Source organism: Homarus americanus, unplaced genomic scaffold (genome assembly GCF_018991925.1).
Source record: "Homarus americanus isolate GMGI-L3 unplaced genomic scaffold, GMGI_Hamer_2.0 scaffold5722, whole genome shotgun sequence".
Taxonomy (NCBI): Eukaryota; Metazoa; Arthropoda; class Malacostraca; order Decapoda; family Nephropidae; genus Homarus; species Homarus americanus.
Window position 1 is genome coordinate 10,148 of NW_024721578.1, and position 19,229 is coordinate 29,376.

General features: G+C 41.0%; 1 long non-coding RNA gene across 1 annotated transcript; it reads left to right on the forward strand.

Annotated features, from left to right (window-relative positions):
• The first annotated feature begins 11,484 nt into the window (after positions 1–11,484).
• On the forward strand, positions 11,485–15,882 carry LOC121861763. Its single transcript, XR_006088086.1, has 3 exons — positions 11,485–11,542; positions 12,769–14,937; positions 14,994–15,882. It is a non-coding gene; the product is annotated as an uncharacterized LOC121861763 (long non-coding RNA).
• The last annotated feature ends 3,347 nt before the right edge of the window (positions 15,883–19,229 follow it).

The window sequence follows — 19,229 nt, forward strand, 5'->3', positions numbered from 1 at the left end:
ACAACTGGGTAGATGATGTTACTTGGTACAGCTGGATAAATACAGTGACATAAGTTGCATATGATGAAATCAAGGTGAGACTACTGTATATAGTATAATACAGTACAGGGAAATAAGATAAAAGAGTGAAAGGATAGAATGAGGGATTTTGTTACCACCATCATCATCTTTTATGGCCATTTACCACACTCCCATGGGTTAGCAGTGATTACCCGATGGCAGCTTTCCATGGTACATAGTAAGACAAGAGTCAAGGCTAAGTGAGACAAGGTTAAGTGAGACAAGAGACAAGGCTGTACAGTGAGACAAGAGGCAAGGTTTTACAGTGAGACAAGAGACAAGGTTAAGTGAGGCAAGGTTAAGTGAGACAAGAGACAAGGCTGTACAGTGAGACAAGAGACAAGGCTAAGTGAGACAAGGCTAAGTGAGACAAGAGACAAGGCTGTACAGTGAGACAAGAGACATAAAAAGTCTTTGTGGTAATTTTATGATTGCAAAGAATAACATAAGTTTATCAGAATTAATAGTAAAGGAGACACAGGAGACACAGGAAATAATCTCACACTTAGTACTACAAGTGTTTCTATGCTATACAAAAGACTGGGAAACAACTTTGCGACACTTCTATAATTCCTAATGTTCGGCTGTTACCAGGGAAACTGTTGCCAAATATAACCGTTGATGTACTGCCCATGGGGATGTTGTAGGATTCAAAGTGGTATGTTTAAATGAATATGGTGTAGTGGAATTCTCCCCTACAAACGCTGTTTGTCGCTGCCTAGCCGACCCCACCAATCCCCAGTGTATGCCTCGTGGTCTAGGTCAACCAGCGCCGCCATACACCACGGAGCGGGGGTCAACTGCTAAGCCACGCCTACCCCCGCTATTTAAGACCTGACCTCGTGGTGATCTGGCTCTCTTTCGACCTACAGCCGCAGCCAGCAACACCTCCTCCGCCTGCCTGGCGGTCCTTGCTCCTCCGCCTGCCTGGCGGTCCTCGCTCCTCCGCCTGCCTGGCGGTCCTCTCTAGCATGGCGACCCACAAGCTGTCCTTCTCTGAGCGTCCTCACCAACCAGCTCTCTCTACATCACGCTTGTAACCATGCTGCCTTCCCAGCACCAAGCTGCATTGTACATCCAATACAACATGTATATAGAGAGCACATTGTGAGTTTCCTTTCTCCATTCCATCCTGAGTGTGAACCAAACAATTTCATACCCCACAAATGGTGACTCCCGGAGATTCGCACTCACACAGGATGGAGGAGAAACTGATCACGCTCCCAGTCTTCAAGCAGCATGGAAGACTGGCTTATCCACACAGAAGCAGCTCTCATCGGCTCTACAGCTACTGTTTCTACACCGCAGGTTAGACACCCTAAAGCAGCTCTGCTACTCTAAGCAGACACCAGCTCCTCTTCCTGCCCCAAGCACCACGTCCTACCGACCCCAGCACACCCGTCCTGCCTCAGACCCCGGCCCAGCAGTAACCCCTGCCGCCCTTGATGCGGCCTCTGTTCCTGAGTGCGGACACACACACCCCTCTTTTCTCCCTCAGGTACTCCCTGCTAATGTCCTGCACCCTGCTGCTGTCGTGGACCCAGCTGCTGTCACGAGCCCTCATCCGCTTCTGCTGACGCAGCCCCTGCTCCTGACCCAGGCCCACACACCCCAGCAGGCGCATCTGACGACTCTGTACCTGCCGTGAGGGAAGCACAACATTCATCGCCTCCACACACCCTTATTCTCCCTCTCTACTCCAACAGATATTGTGTATCTAGACAGTTGTCCCCAGCGACCGGCTCATCCACGCCATCGCTGTTGTCTCACATGAGGCACGCACCGCCCGTTCTGCCTCACATGTGCTATGCAACTCTGCAGACAACAAGTCTCCTACACAGCCTGGAGGGAAGGGGGAATATTGTAGTGGAATTCTCCCCTACAAACGCTGTTTGTCGCTGCCTAGCCGACCCCACCAATTCCCCAGTGTATGCCTCGTGGTCTAGGTCAACCAGCGCCGCCATACACCACGGAGCGGGGGTCAACTGCTAAGCCACGCCTACCCCCGCTATTTAAGACCTGACCTCGTGGTGATCTGTCTCTCTTTCTACCTACACCAACCAGCCAGCAACACCTCCGCCTGCCTGGCGGTCCTCTCTCCCGCTGGCGAGCATGGCGACCCACAAGCTGTCCTTCTCTGAGCGTCCTCACCAACCAGCTCTCTCTACATCACGCTTGTAACCATGCTGCCTTCCCAGCACCAAGCTGCATTGTACATCCACTACAACATGTATATAGAGAGCACATTGTGAGTTTCCTTTCTCCATCCCATCCTGAGTGTGAACCAAACAATCTCATACCCCACAATGGGTATTATATTTTTGGATGTTTTTATTGTCTACAGTTTTTTTGGGTGCACATATATTTTTGTCACACCCATAAAATGGGGAGGAAATTGTGGGTTTTGTCCCATCTGTTTCTTCTGGGTGAAAGGAATCTTTTATCATCTATAAAATAATACATAATCTGAATACAATATACAGGAGACCCTTGCCATTCAAGAGTTTGCGATTCGTGATTTTGATGATTCGCAGTAAGCAGATGGTGGCAATGGTGGCTAGCTTGTGAGCCTCTTCGCCGCAATGTTGCTTCACTCTCTCTCTTTTACAAGTACTTTAACAGGCAATGTTCGGTGGATTTGGCATCCTGTATACCACCGGCAAGGCCGTGGGTTCATAACACACGTCTTGCCCGCTGTGCCCACCGTTTCTCTGTGGATGTCGGTCACACGAGAATAACCCGTTATAGTACCTCCTCTCCTCACACAGCCAAACTGTGGAATGCTCTGCCTTCTTCTGTGTTTCCATGCTCTTACAATCTGTCTCACTTTAAAAAACGGGTTTTCCGGCATCTTCGTGGTGTAGATTAATATAGTATAACCTTTTTTTTCTATATTTACAATTTCTTTCCGTTTTTTTTTTCGCTCCCCAGACTCCGTTGTGGGTCGTTTGACCTGTGCCCGGGTGGGCTAATTCCCGTAAAAAAAAAGCAAAAAAAAGCATCTCGTGTTGTACTCTCAAAACTTCAGTGTTTGTAGAAAATGGCCCCTAAAAGACTGCCTAGTGTCAGTGCTAGTAATGCTAGTGGAGTGAAATGTAAAAGGCAGAAGTCAGTGATGACTCTGATAAAGAAAGTTGAATTATTAGATGAGTTAAAAGAGGGGATGAGTGCTGCCGCGGCTGGTCAGTTGTTCGGTAGTATAAGTTGCTATTCACGGTTTTGCCAATTCTCGCCATTCCTTGGAACCTAATCCCCGCAAATGGCAAGGGTTTACTGTTTTGAAAACTTGAGCTACACAAAGTGTTTGAAAGTAAATCAAACATGAGAGTGAAGATACAATACAACCTCCCTCTCTCTGCTAGTTACCTATTACGTAAGAAATTTTGTATTTCTTTATGTTTTTGACCTTATATCTTTTTGTACATTCTGTATGAATAATTGTATTTGTATGTAATGGAGTAAAAAAAATAAATAAAAAAAGAAAATTACACAGTATATGTGGTGAAAAATAATCACAACATAGGTCACAGCTAACTTCCACACACATAAGAAATGTTTATTCCCTTTATGTTTTTGACCTTATTATAATTCTATCTCTTATTATCTTTGCACATTGTGTATGAAAGAGTTGTAGTATCTTGCGTTATTTAATGGGAGAATGACAAGTCACATGGTCGGTCTGGCTGGGCGTTTATTCTCTATTGTTGGTTACAACGTGCCTAACACATTTCGTGTTTACACAAGCCTAAACATTTTCTGACTTTGGTAAGAAGTAACATAATATATAATGTATATATAATCAATAAAGGCAGCATATAAACATACACATATATAACAAGAGTAAGTGTGTATGTAACAGAATAAGAACAAAAATGAAATTGTGTGTCCACCCAAAATTAAGAGTTAAAAATAACTGTTGTGTGCTAACTCTGGCTTTTCTGGAGATCACGAACGGAACCGATTTTTCCCTGTAGGTTATTAATATTGATGGCTTTTCGAAGTCCCTAACCTCATCATATAATGGTCAACACCTGTCCAAGCATTCACACAATCTGCATGAAAGTCTGTAAGACAGTGTGCATGCATTTTTCTGATATCCTGTACTGTAATTTTAATTTAGTAGAAGTAGTCTTCTTTCTTTATTGAGGTTATTCTGTAAATTAAAACTTTTATTACGTAGTACATATGATTGGTGACAATGCATTGTGCAGTTTTTCTGTGATAATTTCTGGTTATAATTGATAATTGTGGAACACATGTGTCTGTTTGATTAGTTAAAATTAACACCTTTTGGAACGTTGATGTACTTACTGTAAGCATTGGGTACCAGTACAGTAAATCTTTACCTTCCTGTGGTCAGCTTTCATAGTCTTCAGTTTCACTCTAAAGCACAGTATTATTTGTGTTTACCTCCATAAAGATCTGATGAACATTGCTTCATGAAGTATCAGGTATATACTTTTGTATGAGTGCGGGTTGCTACTACTTACTACTGAACCACTGAGGCCACCAATTGTAAGAGCGTGCAACACAAGCTGCCACCCTGCGAGGGCTTGGCACTCTTACAACTTACGTTGATACTCTGACTTGGTAGCGTGACGTGAGAGGAAGGCCCATGGGTTCATGTAAATATAGTATCGAGTATTAGGGAATGAACAACGATGAATACTATAGGTGAATCTTAGACCCACATACAAATACACTGTTTATTGAGACACAAAAATGGTTATAGAGAAGATGTTGTATGCACCCAGTGTAGAAGTAATATAACGTAAATACGTCTGTCGTCTAGACAAGAGAGTTTGTTTGTGTTGTCATGTTTCCCATTTCCCTGACGCTGCTTCCATGTTTCTCCAGATCCCATTGTGCTGCTTGCAACCATTCAACAACGGCCTCGGATGTAGTAGATGACCAACAGGGATCATATACGAAACGATGGCACCGACGCGGCCTGATTAATGTGCCCCACGGCTTCGTTGGGCCAGACCCCAGACTCGCCATGTGTCTGGCTACCCCACAATAACAACAGTCGTGAGCCCTAGTGTTCTACCCTGGGTTGCTCCTTGGAAGTGTATGTCCACAGAGAGGGTTGACATGTATGTTAGGGATAATTAGATGGAAATAATTATCCCATGTTGGGTAGTGGACCCCTGTATATGCTAGTTTAAGTATTAACGAGTATGTTGAGAAGGAACTGAATCTGCAATAAGCCCAGGAGTTGAGCCTGGTAGTTATATGATTAATACAATATCTTTTCCCCTTTGATTTCATATTAATAAACTTGTTTTTAGAGTACTTTAGGTGTATTCCTTTCTCCCACAGTATTTTACCTTTATTTCCATCCAAGTGACTTGATACCAGAATTACCATACACATGTGCCTAGACCCTCGACCATGCTACCAAAAGAATGTCCATGCTACCAAAAGAATGTCCATGCTACCAAAAGAAGGACCATGCTACCAAAAGAATGTCCATGCTACCAAAAGAATAGGTGACGGAACTGAGTAAGAGTAAGACTAAGAGACGTAAGTAAGATGAGGGTGGTGTAGATACAAAGTGGGAACACGCGCCCTCACAGCACCGAGTGTGAGCTCTTTCAAGACAAGACTTGACCAACACTGGAGCAGGTTCAGGTACATTCAGGAGCCAGTGCATGCCCAGTACTTGCCAACAGTGCGTAAGAGAGACGTGACCGATCGCCCAAGTGGCTAACGAGCCGATAATTTGGTGAAGAGGATAAAAGAAAAGGAAAAGTAATCAGAGACGTGACTGATCGCCAGAGCGGCTAACGAGCCGACCAGTGGTGAAAAGGATAAAGGTAAAAAATAAGACAGAAACAACAAAAGGACAGTATATAAGACAAAGGATAAAGAGGAGAGAAAATGGAGATGGAAACTGATCACAACAAACAACTTGATTCTGCTGAAGATATTGGACTAAAAGTGAGCACTGCACCAAAACATGGAATACCAACATCGAGACCAACAAGAGGGACAATAGCTAAAAGCTGTGAAGGACGGATATACTGTAATGACCACGGTCGTACACGTCAGTTAACGTAGAATCAAACAATTCATATTACGCTCAATAGCCCACAAAACATGTAGCTATGTCTTCTTTATTGAGTCTCCCATCTGAGGCGACCGTTTTCTCATCGCTCCCAAGCGTGGGTGCCATCCATTTTCTCTGACTTCCTGAAACCAATCTCTCTAAAAAGTGAAATTGAATATGAGAGAGGACACCATTGTTTTGAGTCAACTTAGAGATGTCTGATTACAGTTAAAGCATACAAGATCCTTTGTGATTGATGTTGAAAGCTTAAACTGTCTTTATTGTCAGTTACACTTGTTAAGTAAGTGAGTGTCGAGTCTGCCAATACGAATGGCATCCCATGATATTGTCCCTGGGGATAGCCATGAATTTCCAATTGCTACTGAAGTTAGATTATTTTGTTGCCCAAACATCAGAGAATCTGTAGTTTACTTAGAGTCAGTTATCTATTTAAGAAAGTCATTAATCTCCTGAACTATTCTGTCAACCTGTATAATCTCCAACATTTATCATATCCCCTTGAATAGTTCCTTGTTTGTGGTTTTGCTGACTTTGTACAACTAATGTTAACAACTTTTGTAATTCCACTTTTCCTAACAAGCTCAATCTCTGATTAGATTAAATAAATAGACTTAAGAAATTCACCTGACCCATGGCATCGATTTTCATAGTTAAATGTACAGCGACCGAGTTGAACGTAATTTCTGTCATTGCGTGATTAGCCTTTCTGGCACGTGTTCCGCACAGGCCTGAGTTGCCAGTTAGCTGTATATAAGCTCGTGCATGGAGGAGTGTCACATCTCTGATGCTTCTCCATCATTATCTCAGGAATGTGTACGATTCTCCGCCCGCCATATTAAGTCAGTTTAACTCAGTGAATTTTGTGAATATCAGTGTTCATGTTGTTACAGTGAAATTGTCATTTACCCAGTGAAAGAATTAATGTAACGTAAATATCGTCTGGCGTTGCTAGACGAAAGATTGTTTGTGATTGAGTTATTATTTACATCTCTGATGCTTCTCCATCATTATCTCAGGCACTGTCTGTGTTGCCACCACTACCGAGGCTCGGTAGCCACCTATGGGCAAGATGGTCATGGAAGGATGTCTTTAATAAGGCAAAACTAGAATCGGAGGACAGGAACAGCCAGTGAAGATCGTGCTATAATACTACAGCGAGTCTACCACGGGCGTTACTAGCGAGTGAGCCTTAGCTCGGCTGTGTGAAGGCAACTACCTGTGCCCAGTGGGCTCAGTATTGTCTGGTTCATTGATCTTCGTTATATGTACCGAGCAGTATTGGCATTACCAGTAATACCGTGTTATCAGGGCTGTTGGGAGTGCATCCTCCATATGGCCTACCAGCTGAGTTCTATCTAGTATTATTGTTGTATATGATTGGGGATAATTAGCCGAAATTCAGTTATCCCAGGTTGAGTAGTGAACCCATAAAAAATTGATAGTATCAGTAAATATATACGTGAGTTGAGTACCTCGACTAAAGGAAAAGTGCCATGTTATTCATTCCGAAATAGCATGTTGTTATAAATAATACTTTAATTCGGGATATTGTCAAGTGTGTCATATAACCATCTATATTGATAATGAAATAATAAATTGCTTGTTTAATGTTGTAAACCAGAATTGAAGATTTATTTTGTTACTTGTAAAAGTAAGACGTGAGGAAGGGTCCAGTCCTATCTGAACGTGTAAAATAACCATCTTAGTTGTCCAAGAAATAATATTACAGTTGTTTAATGATGTAATAAGTAATTGAAGATATATTTTATGAATGGTAAAGTAAGACTTAAGTGGACCAGTCTTGTCTGAGTGAACTTAATTAACATCTTGTTTCACTCCTTATGTTAATAAATATTAAATTAGTAAACTACAAGTATCACCCCTCTATTTCTGTCATGGTTTTGGGGTGGATCGGTGGTAGTAGGAGTGGATTATATAATATAAAGATAATAATATGTCGTATTTCTTATTTCTTACCGTAGAGTCCGATACCTTCACACTGATTACTTACAGGAGATTATGGCATATCTACGTAGAAGTTCACTCCACCACTCGACATTCCATGATTTATACTTGATAAATGATGATTTAATGAATTGATTTAATTTTCAACATCCATCTAAGTTACTGGTTATACTTTGTCATAACCAATCAGTCATTACCTTTAGTAATAATAAGATAGGATCACAGATACGGGCAGATAATTGCACTTACATTTATTTGTCAAGCTTCCATACAATGATTTACAATTTGCATGGATATATGATTTTCTCACGTTCACGCTGTAATAAAATTAATCTTCTAAAAGAGGATTTTAACTTGGGGACACATGTGATTACTCTACTATGGGTATAACTTAACAGAGCCTTAATTCTTCAAGTGATACATTTACTGCCAGCCTGGATTGCCTTTGTTGCAACCAGGCTTCCGCACAAGAACTTCTTTCCATGGGCCACAGCAACAAAAAGTACTCTTGGGTTACCACACATGGTGTCGTGCAGGAGAACTCTCTAAGCGTGACTTGAATTAACCATTTAGGTGCAATAGACCAGCCTGGATTGCTTTTGTCGCAACCAGGCTTCCACACGTGATATTTCCACGGGGATAACGAACCTAGGTTAACACACTTAGTCTCGTGTCGATCACGGTCACAGTAGACGGGTGTCGTGCAGGAGAACTCTGTAAGCGTGAATTAATTAACCATTTACTGTAGGTTTGATAGGCCAGCCTGGATTGCTCTTGTCGCAACCAGGCATCCACACGTGATATTTCCACGGGGATAACAACATAGGTTAACACACTTAGTCTCGTGTCGACGACGGTTCACAGGACGGAGTGGCGGTGGAGGACTCTGTGTGGTGTGGTGTCCCGCCCCCTTTCAGGAGGGAGAGGATGGAGACGACGTCTTAACTAACCCATGGCTCAGGGGATACTCCTTAAAAATTAGGTTTTTGGGTGTGAAGCGATGAACAGTACAACACTGTTTCACTGCCCACCCCCCTAAAGGCTGGCTGACATACACTAATTGAAAAATACATGTCCCAGTTATGCCTCGCCGGGCGTCTTATCTCTGGTAAAACAACTTTGGAGTTGGTTGCGTGGGTAAGCCTAATGCAACCCATGACAATTTCTTCTACCCATTGGTTCTCATAAAATAACTATTATAACTCACATGCCAAGAAGCTTGCTAGCACGCTACCTAACAGTTCAATGAGATATGTTATATTCTAATAAAGGTCTGGGTGGTGGCAGGCTACCGTTGTAAGTAATAAGTGTTATAATAATAATGACATGGTTTCCCAGACTAATCCATGGTTTAGAATATAACTAGAACAAAATAGTATAAAGAGGAAAACAGGACTCTTACACATTGGTGACTTAGAAAATATAAGCAAGAATATAAGTATATAAATGTACTGTATTGAAGAATAAAAAGCCAAAACTCACACGCTCGTGACTCTTCCTCATCGCATCTCCAAGTATGTGAACATTTGTTTCCCGCCACCATGTTAAGTCAGTTTAACTCAGTTGAATTTTGTGAATATCAGTGTTCATGTTTTAACATATTGAAATGATCATGTGCCAAGTATAATTAAAGTAAAGTAATTATCGTCTGTATCGTTGCCAGACGTATAGTTATGTGTAGTTGAGGTTAGACCTTTTAACACGCTTGTGACTCTTCCTCATCGCATCTCCAGGCACAGAGTGGGTGTTAGCTGAATACCCAGCATACCAGCTGGCTGTCTTGCAGGATGTTGTTAATTCGGCACGATTGAATTGAGCGAGCCTCGCACCTGGGGAACAAAGCCCGCGAGATGACTCCCTCTCAGTGTGTCGGACTGCGACCGACCTAACAGCGCTCTTCGTTGTTGGTGTGACAGCCAAGGTGTACTCCTCACAGTTATATGAGTCTTACCCATTATTGTTGTACATGATTGGGGATAGCTAGTAGAAATAGAGTTATCCTGTAACGACCACGGTCGTACACGTCAGTTAACGCCAAAATCAAATGATTCATATTACGCTCAATAGCCCACAAAACATGTACCTCTGCTTTATTTTGAGTCCTCCATCTGAGGAGTCCGTTTTCTCGTCACTTCAAGACGCCTCAGTCCTCCGTTATCCCATTTTCTCTGACTTACTGAAACAAACCTCTCTATATAATGTATTTGAATGTGAGAGAGAACACCCTTGTTTTGAGTCAACTTAGATATGTCTGTTTACAGTTGGAACATTCAAGATCCATTGTGAGTGGTGTTGAACACTTCAACTGTCCTTATTGTTAGTAAGACGTGTCAAGTAGGCGAGTGTTGAGTTTGCCAGTTAGAGTGGCGTATTTTAGGTCGTCCGTGGGGATATCCATGGGTTTCTGATCGCTACTGAAGTTATATTGTTTTGTTGCCCCGACAACAGAGAATCTGATGTTCATAGTTTAGTTAGTGTCAGTTGTCTATTTAAGAAAGTCATTCATCTTCTGAACAGTTCCTGTCAAACTCAAAATTCTCCCAGATTTAACGGCCGTTTGACCGGGGATGTGGTTTGCGGTCAGGCCAATAGAGTTGCGAACGCATATATAACTTCAATTCACCTCTTTACTGACAAACTCAACCTCTGATTAAATCATAAATATAGATGTAGAAAATTAGCCTGATCTGTGACGCTGACGGTCACAGCTAGGTGTCCAACGACTACTGTGAATAGAGGGTCTATTGTTAGTGAAATTTATCTTTCTAGTAGGAATATGCCCTCAGGCCCGTATATATGCAGGCGCGCGAGGGGAAATCACTCCTTCTGTGATTTCTTCTCCACGTCTCCAGGTATGTTCACTTGTGTTCCACGCCGCCATATTAACTCAGTTTAACTTAGTCATTTTTTGTGAATATCAGTGTTCATGTTTTAACATAGTACCTTCAGTGCCAAGTGGGTCAAGTAAAGTAGAGCTCTAGCTATCGTCTGAACCGGTGCCAGACGTATGTTTTGTATAGTGAAGTTAAATATTCACTCCTTCTGTGATTTCTTCTCCACGTCTCCAGACGCTGTTGTGGGGGTTAGCAACACTCCTGAGGTTTGGGAGCCGCCTATGGGCACGATGTCTCTCGAAAGACGTCTTTAAGGTGGCGAGATTAGAATCCCAGGGCGAGATTCCTTGGCAGACGCCACGGCCCACCGCCACAGTCAACTTTTCCCGGGCCAGGCGCTCCGAGCTAGCGAGCGAGCCTGTAAACAACTCTGGCCCACTGACTCCGTCGTATGATCATGGTCTACCCACTGTTCTTGGTTATATGTATGGAGCCGTATTAATATCCATGCTTAGGGATGACTAGCAGAAATATAGTCATCCCAGGTTAAGTATTGAACCACTGAATGAGAGTTCAAGTTACCAGGTTGTTCCTTGCAAACTAACAGGAGGTATTGTATGTTACTATAATTGTGGAGTTAGTCCAATGTGTTATGTATTCATCTGTAGTAATCATGAACGAATAACCTGAGAGTATCATGCTCTAATCAAGAAGTGAAGAGGTAATGTGTTACTTGTTAAAGTAAGACCTGAGGGTCCAGTGATGGCTTGTGAATAATAGTTACGGAATCTCATGTATCAAGGTAATGATATCCCAATTGTCTAATAAAGTAATGAGTATTTGGAGGTGTTGAATGAGGTAATAAGCTCTTGAAGTGTTTGATGATTTAATAAGTTAATTGCGGTTCTGTTTAGCCTGAGTGAATTTAAGATGCATCTTCTCCACTCACTGTGTTAATAAATATTGAATTAGTAATCTGAGTATCACCACTCTGCTCCTTCTAAACATTGGTTCCCAGAAAATAATACTTACTCACGTGCCTAGACATCTACCACACTACCCAACAACTTTCCATGAGTTAGGTTATATAATGAAAAGTCTGGGTGGTGGCAGCTACCCTTTGTAAGTATAAAAAGTGTTGTACAAAGAATAACATGGTTCCCCAGACTAACCCATGTATAAGAATAGACATAAAACAAAGTAAACTTCAGAAAGGTAAGAACATTGAAACTGAGAATACAATCTATATGAAAGGAAATGAAAAGAAAGAACATTGACTTGGAAAACATAAGCAGAGAAGCATATGAGTTACTTATATAAGAATATAAGGTATATAGAGATAAAGAACATATAAGAATAACTGATGGTAAATTATTGAAAAGAGTAAACGCGGCCCGTTACAAATGGTGACCAGCTAGTGGGATTATTTTCATTTGAGAACCAATTTGTACGAATGAGGTGTGATACTTGGTGAATTTGTCTTCTCAGAATACAGTATACAGAAATGTATAAGTTTTGTCATCAGTAATGAGTACAAATAATTGTGTAATTTAAAGTACAAACTTTGGTGTCAAGTACAATACTGTAGTGGTAACTGCAAAGTTTTTAAGAGTTAGGTAAGAACTAACAATTGATTTAGTTTCACCACTTCTTTTGTGAAAGAAAGTTATAATTTTTCTGTGTTACAGAGTTAGGTAATGCACCAAATTTTTTTTTTGAAATAAGCTACCTAACTCATCTTTGTGAGTTTTATTGTGTGAAATTTCAGGAAAGTGGTAATTGCACATTTGTGTAATTTTTTTTGTGACCATTGTGTTAATCTTTGGATATTTACAGACATTGAGTGGGAAGTATACAGTACACCTGCCATGTTCAGAGTGTGATGAACTGAGTTCATCTCTTGAGTGTCACCAGAAGTGTCATGTGTACAAAGGTTATGTAATCCAATGTTTTATTTTTAGCTGTGACATTTATTGGAAGTATTGTGATTTCAATTGAAAGTGTTCAGATTCTCACTTGAAGTATTTTTCTAACTTTTGAAATTTTCATATAACCCAAGTGAGTGTTATATAAATTTTGTTTATATGTGTATGTTATGTTATGTTATTATTTTTTCTTTTGCTAGTGAACTGAATTGTGAAATAACTAGAAAGTTTTAATTCTCAGTTGGAGTCAATTTGTTACCATTGAATTTATTGAGATAACACAAGTTTGGTGTTAAATTTTTCAGTGTTGTAATTTTCAACCTGTTTTTTTTTACAGAGAATTTTATTACATACTGTCTTACCATTTCTTACAGTGTAGACTGATATGCATTGTTGGTAAAGAGGTTATATGTATTTGAGAACTAATTCCGGTGTATTTTCAGCCATAGTATTGATTGGGTTGAGGACTCGGTGGTGAAATGGACATCTAAGACATACAATCTCTGAACATGGATTGCTGGAAACACCCTCTGTACATGTAAGGACCACCAATTGTGAGTAAAGCACAGAGTAAATTGTGTAGTGTAAACACAGTGTCAAGACATTTGAAAAAGACAGTGAATTCTTGTGAGTACAGAAAATCCGCTTAGTGTTTATCATTCGTGAAATCTACAGAGTTATATTTTCTTGAGACATTCTCGTCAAGTACCATCAAGTATTTTATTTTGAGCATTGCTATGAGTACTGTGTGAATTGAAACCTTGTAGTGTTGTCTTTAGAGATACTTAATCTGCTGAGTGAGTCACCCATACTATTACTGGCTTTAAATTTTTTTTGGGTGAGTATCCATTTAAAAGGTATCCGAGGCATTTATGTGTTAACGTTTACCTCCTTTGCTCTGGAAGGGTGTTAATTGAATTTATCTTTGGTGGGGTTGTTTTGTGGAAGATTTGTTGTGACATCAGCGCACGATGATCACAGTAGTTGTGAATAAGTTACAACTTATGTGTGAGTTCCGAGAACTTGCCAAAGCCATGGAGGCCAGCATTCATCGGCGGGGAACGCCGAAGGCTCGGAGGGGTAGTGAGAAAATCAAGTTTAGAGATTTTCCATCGGGATCAGAACCTGATGAAAGGAAAACTGCCGGTGAGGCTGAGGAAGCTAGTTGTTATCATCGGTACTAGACTTCGGGTGAGAAAGGAGGAAATCAGTGATTTGAATAGATCTTTTGTTAAGTATGCTTAGACTTATCCAACTTAGATAAATTAGTAGAGAGAGTGTCAAGCAATGAATAGTATTTTACCTTAGACTTGAAAGACGCATATGATTAAAGTAATACTTAACGACAAAAGTCGAGACCTAACCACATTTAGTGATGGAATATAACTTATGAAGGTTTACACGCTTATCTTTTGGGTTTTTTCAACCAGTCCCGTTATTCTTTTTATTATTTTTACCAGAGAAGTAAACCAAGTAGTAACCCCTTTTGCAGCGAAGAACCGAGTTGAATGTAACTACCCCGATAATGTCATAGTGTGGACTAATGATTTTTCAACCTTGTCAGACAGGTTAGCTAGAGTATTGAGAAAGTCCTTCCAGTGTTTCCCCTTTCATACAATTGCCAGTGGGAAGGTGTAGTTGTGCAGTTTTGATTGGTACAGGCGGTGCAGTGCAGTTGGTTTCTTTAAGTTTTGTTAGTACTTTAGGCGTAGGGCCCCTTAGGCCTTGTAAGTACCCAATATGAAGATGTTACCGGAGATGAGCTGAATGTGAAAAGCACTGTAGTAGTAAAAGTAAATGCTACCACCTGATGATTCTGCCGTCAAGGGCATCTACATCTTGTTGAGATGTGTTAATGATGAACATCAACTGTTGGCTTCGCCAGTCAAGTGGCCAGAGTGACCCTGTTGGGGGAGGGATTGTCAGTATGTACCATGGACAAGAGGAATGAGTAGATGTGTCTTACTGCAGTGAGAACATCGTTTGGTGTGAGTGATCAAGTTGCTTGGAGGTCCTATCTGCAGTAGGCCTGGGTTAATGTAGGAGGTAGTTGGGCTGGACTTTAGTCACGGCTAGGCGTGTACATGGACCTAGTGCAGTTTAAGACGCATGCATGGTGAAGTAATTGCTAGGCAGGTACAAGAGTACATGGGCCTAGTGCAGTTTAAGAAGCTTGCATTGCAAAGTAACAGAAGGGCACTGAGGTTTTGGGGGTTTCATGGGGACCGGGTCGCTGGCATTAAAGTCTATTTGAGTCCATACTCTGGCCATTCCGATCTTGCCTCATCCCGCGAGTGGAGAATGGTTCTTTTGTGATAAGGTCAACCCAAATACTTCAGTGGCTGGATGGGGTCAGTCTAACTATTCCTAGCTTGAGATCTCAATTGTTGAATTTTGAAGCTTGGGTCCAGTGTCATCCTAGTGGATGTTGTAGTTGAAAGTGTCCTACAAAGCTACCTGTCATCCTAGTGGATGTTGTAGTTGAAAGTGTCCTACAAAGCTACCTGTCATCCTAGTGGATGTTGTAGTTGAAAGTGTCCTACAAAGCTACCTGTCATCCTAGTGGATGTTGTAGTTAAAAGTGTTATACATGTCTGATCAATTGCCAAGATGGAAACTACCTGCCGTCCTGGTGGATGGTGCAGTTAAAAGTGTACAAAACTGTAATTCAGGCCGGCCTGTTATTTTTATTATTATGTTCTGTAATATTGATGTATGATTATGTTCTTCTGTGTGCCATAACAAGTGGTGCTGTGTTCATTTTATCTGCCCTGGCTGGGAGTTTGTGTGATTAGTCAACTGAGTTGCAAAATTTTATGTATGTGAAAATTATGTAACCATGTGTGTTGCCTGTATTGATGACCATTACCCCAGTATTGCAAGATATTGTGTTTTGAAAATTATGTATTTACTGTGAATGTTTTGTCGACTATACCGCATAATATTGAATCTTGGGGAGGGGAAAGCTTTGTAAAGACCACGGTCGTACACGTCAGTTAACGCCAAAATCAAATGATTCATATTACGCTCAATAGCCCACAAAACATGTACCTCTGCTTTATTTTGAGTTCTCCATCTGAGGAGTCCGTTTTCTCGTCACTTCAAGACGCCTCAGTCCTCCGTTATCCCATTTTCTCTGACTTACTGAAACAAACCTCTCTATATAATGTATTTGAATGTGAGAGAGAACACCTTTGTTTTGAGTCAACTTAGATATGTCTGTTTACAGTTGGAACATTCAAGATCCATTGTGAGTGGTGTTGAACGCTTCAACTGTCCTTATTGTTAGTAAGACGTGTCAAGTAGGCGAGTGTTGAGTTTGCCAGTTAGAGTGGCGTATTTTAGGTCGTCCGTGGGGATATCCATGGGTTTCTGATCGCTACTGAAGTTATATTGTTTTGTTGCCCCGACATCAGAGAATCTGATGTTCATAGTTTAGTTAGTGTCAGTTGTCTATTTAAGAAAGTCATTCATCTTCTGAACAGTTCCTGTCAAACTCAAAATTCTCCCAGATTTAACGGCCGTTTGACCGGGGATGTGGTTTGCGGTCAGGCCAATAGAGTTGCGAACGCATATATAACTTCAATTCACCTCTTTACTGACAAACTCAACCTCTGATTAAATCATAAATATAGATGTAGAAAATTAGCCTGATCTGTGACGCTGACGGTCACAGCTAGGTGTCCAACGACTACTGTGAATAGAGGGTCTATTGTTAGTGAAATTTATCTTTCTAGTAGGAATATGCCCTCAGGCCCGTATATATGCAGGCGCGCGAGGGGAAATCACTCCTTCTGTGATTTCTTCTCCACGTCTCCAGGTATGTTCACTTGTGTTCCACGCCGCCATATTAACTCAGTTTAACTTAGTCATTTTTTGTGAATATCAGTGTTCATGTTTTAACATAGTACCTTCAGTGCCAAGTGGGTCAAGTAAAGTAGAGCTCTAGCTATCGTCTGAACCGGTGCCAGACGTATGTTTTGTACAGTGAAGTTAAATATTCACTCCTGTGATTTCTTCTCCACGTCTCCAGACGCTGTTGTGGGGGTTAGCAACACTCCTGAGGTTTGGGAGCCGCCTATGGGCACGATGTCTCTCGAAAGACGTCTCTAAGGTGGCGAGATTAGAATCCCAGGGCGAGATTCCTTGGCAGACGCCACGGCCCACCGCCACAGTCAACTTTTCCCGGGCCAGGCGCTCCGAGCTAGCGAGCAAGCCTGTAAACAACTCTGGCCCACTGACTCCGTCGTATGATCATGGTCTACCCACTGTTCTTGGTTATATGTATGGAGCCGTATTAATATCCATGCTTAGGGATGACTAGCAGAAATATAGTCATCCCAGGTTAAGTATTGAACCACTGAATGAGAGTTCAAGGTACCAGGTTGTTCCTTGCAAACTAACAGGAGGTATTGTATGTTACTATAATTGTGGAGTTAGTCCAATGTGTTATGTATTCATCTGTAGTAATCATGAACGAATAACCTGAGAGTATCATGCTCTAATCAAGAAGTGAAGAGGTAATGTGTTACTTGTTAAAGTAAGACCTGAGGGTCCAGTGATGGCTTGTGAATAATAGTTACGGAATCTCATGTATCAAGGTAATGATATCCCAATTGTCTAATAAAGTAATGAGTATTTGGAGGTGTTGAATGAGGTAATAAGCTCTTGAAGTGTTTGATGATTTAATAAGTTAATTGCGGTTCTGTTTAGCCTGAGTGAATTTAAGATGCATCTTCTCCACTCACTGTGTTAATAAATATTGAATTAGTAATCTGAGTATCACCACTCTGCTCCTTCTAAACATTGGTTCCCAGAAAATAATACTTACTCACGTGCCTAGACATCTACCACACTACCCAACAACTTTCCATGAGTTAGGTTATATAATGAAAAGTCTGGGTGGTGGCAGCTACCCTTTGTAAGTATAAAAAGTGTTGTACAAAGAATAACATGGTTCCCCAGACTAACCCATGTATAAGAATAGACATAAAACAAAGTAAACTTCAGAAAGGTAAGAACATTGAAACTGAGAATACAATCTATATGAAAGGAAATGAAAAGAAAGAACATTGACTTGGAAAACATAAGCAGAGAAGCATATGAGTTACTTATATAAGAATATAAGGTATATAGAGATAAAGAACATATAAGAATAGCTGGATGGTAAATTATTGAAAAGAGTAAACTCGGCCCTTTACAATCCCATGTTGAGTATTGAACCCAGGGGTCAGTACTAGGCCCACTCTTGTTCATAATCTACATAAACAGTCTAGATACTGGGATCAGCAGTGACATAAGCAAGTTTGCGTATGACACCAAAATACGGCGGCAAATTAGTTCAGGGCAGGATGCAAATGCATTACAGGAGGATCTAAATAAACTGCAGGGGTGGTCTGAAAAATGGCAAATGAAATTCAACACCAGCAAGTGCAGCGTACTTAATATTGGAAGAACAAATACTTATAATGTATACAGCCTTAACAACATCAAATCCAGAGAAGTCGACTTTGCAAAGAGACCTAGTACTTGTAAGCCCGACCTAAGGCCTAGGAAAACAGTGCTAATGTCTGGAATAAGGCAAACAGAGTATTGGGTTTTATATCTAGAAGTGTAAGTAACAAGAGTGCAGAGGTCTTATTGCAACTATATCTTGCGCTAGTCAGGCCACACGTCGATTATGCTGTTCAGTTCTGGTGCCCCTATTATAGAATGGATATAAATTCACTAGAGTCGGTGCAGCGAAGAATGACAAAAATGATTCCGGGACTTAGAAACCTTCCGTATCAGGATAGGTTAAAGAAACTTAACTTGCATTCCCTAGAAAGACGAAGAGTGTGGGGAGATATGATAGAAGTATTTAAGTGGGTGAAAGGAATCAATAAAGGGGATATAGATAAAGTTCTTATAATATCCGAGCAGGATAGGACTCGGAGCAACGGATTCAGGTTGGATAAGTTTAGGTTTAGAAGGGAGATAGGAAGAAACTGGTTCACAAATAGGGTGGTGGACGAGTGGAACAAGCTTAGCAACTTTGTCGTAAGTGCGGGAACTCTGGAAAGTTTCAAAATGAGGCTAGATAGATTCATGGATGATAGAGAGTGGTAGTAACTCTCGATAGGAGCTGCCATGCACAGGCCAACCGGCCTATTGCAGACTCCTTATTTTCTTATGTTCTTATGTAATAATGCTTGTGTGTGGGTTGTAAGTACATCATTCATATGTACTACCAACTGAGTCCTAACCATTATTGTTGTATATGATTGGGGATAACTAGTAGAAGTATAGTTGTCCCATGTTGAGTATTGAACCCATAAATATTGATATTACCAGTAATAACGCGTGTTATGAGGGTTGTGAGTACACCATTCA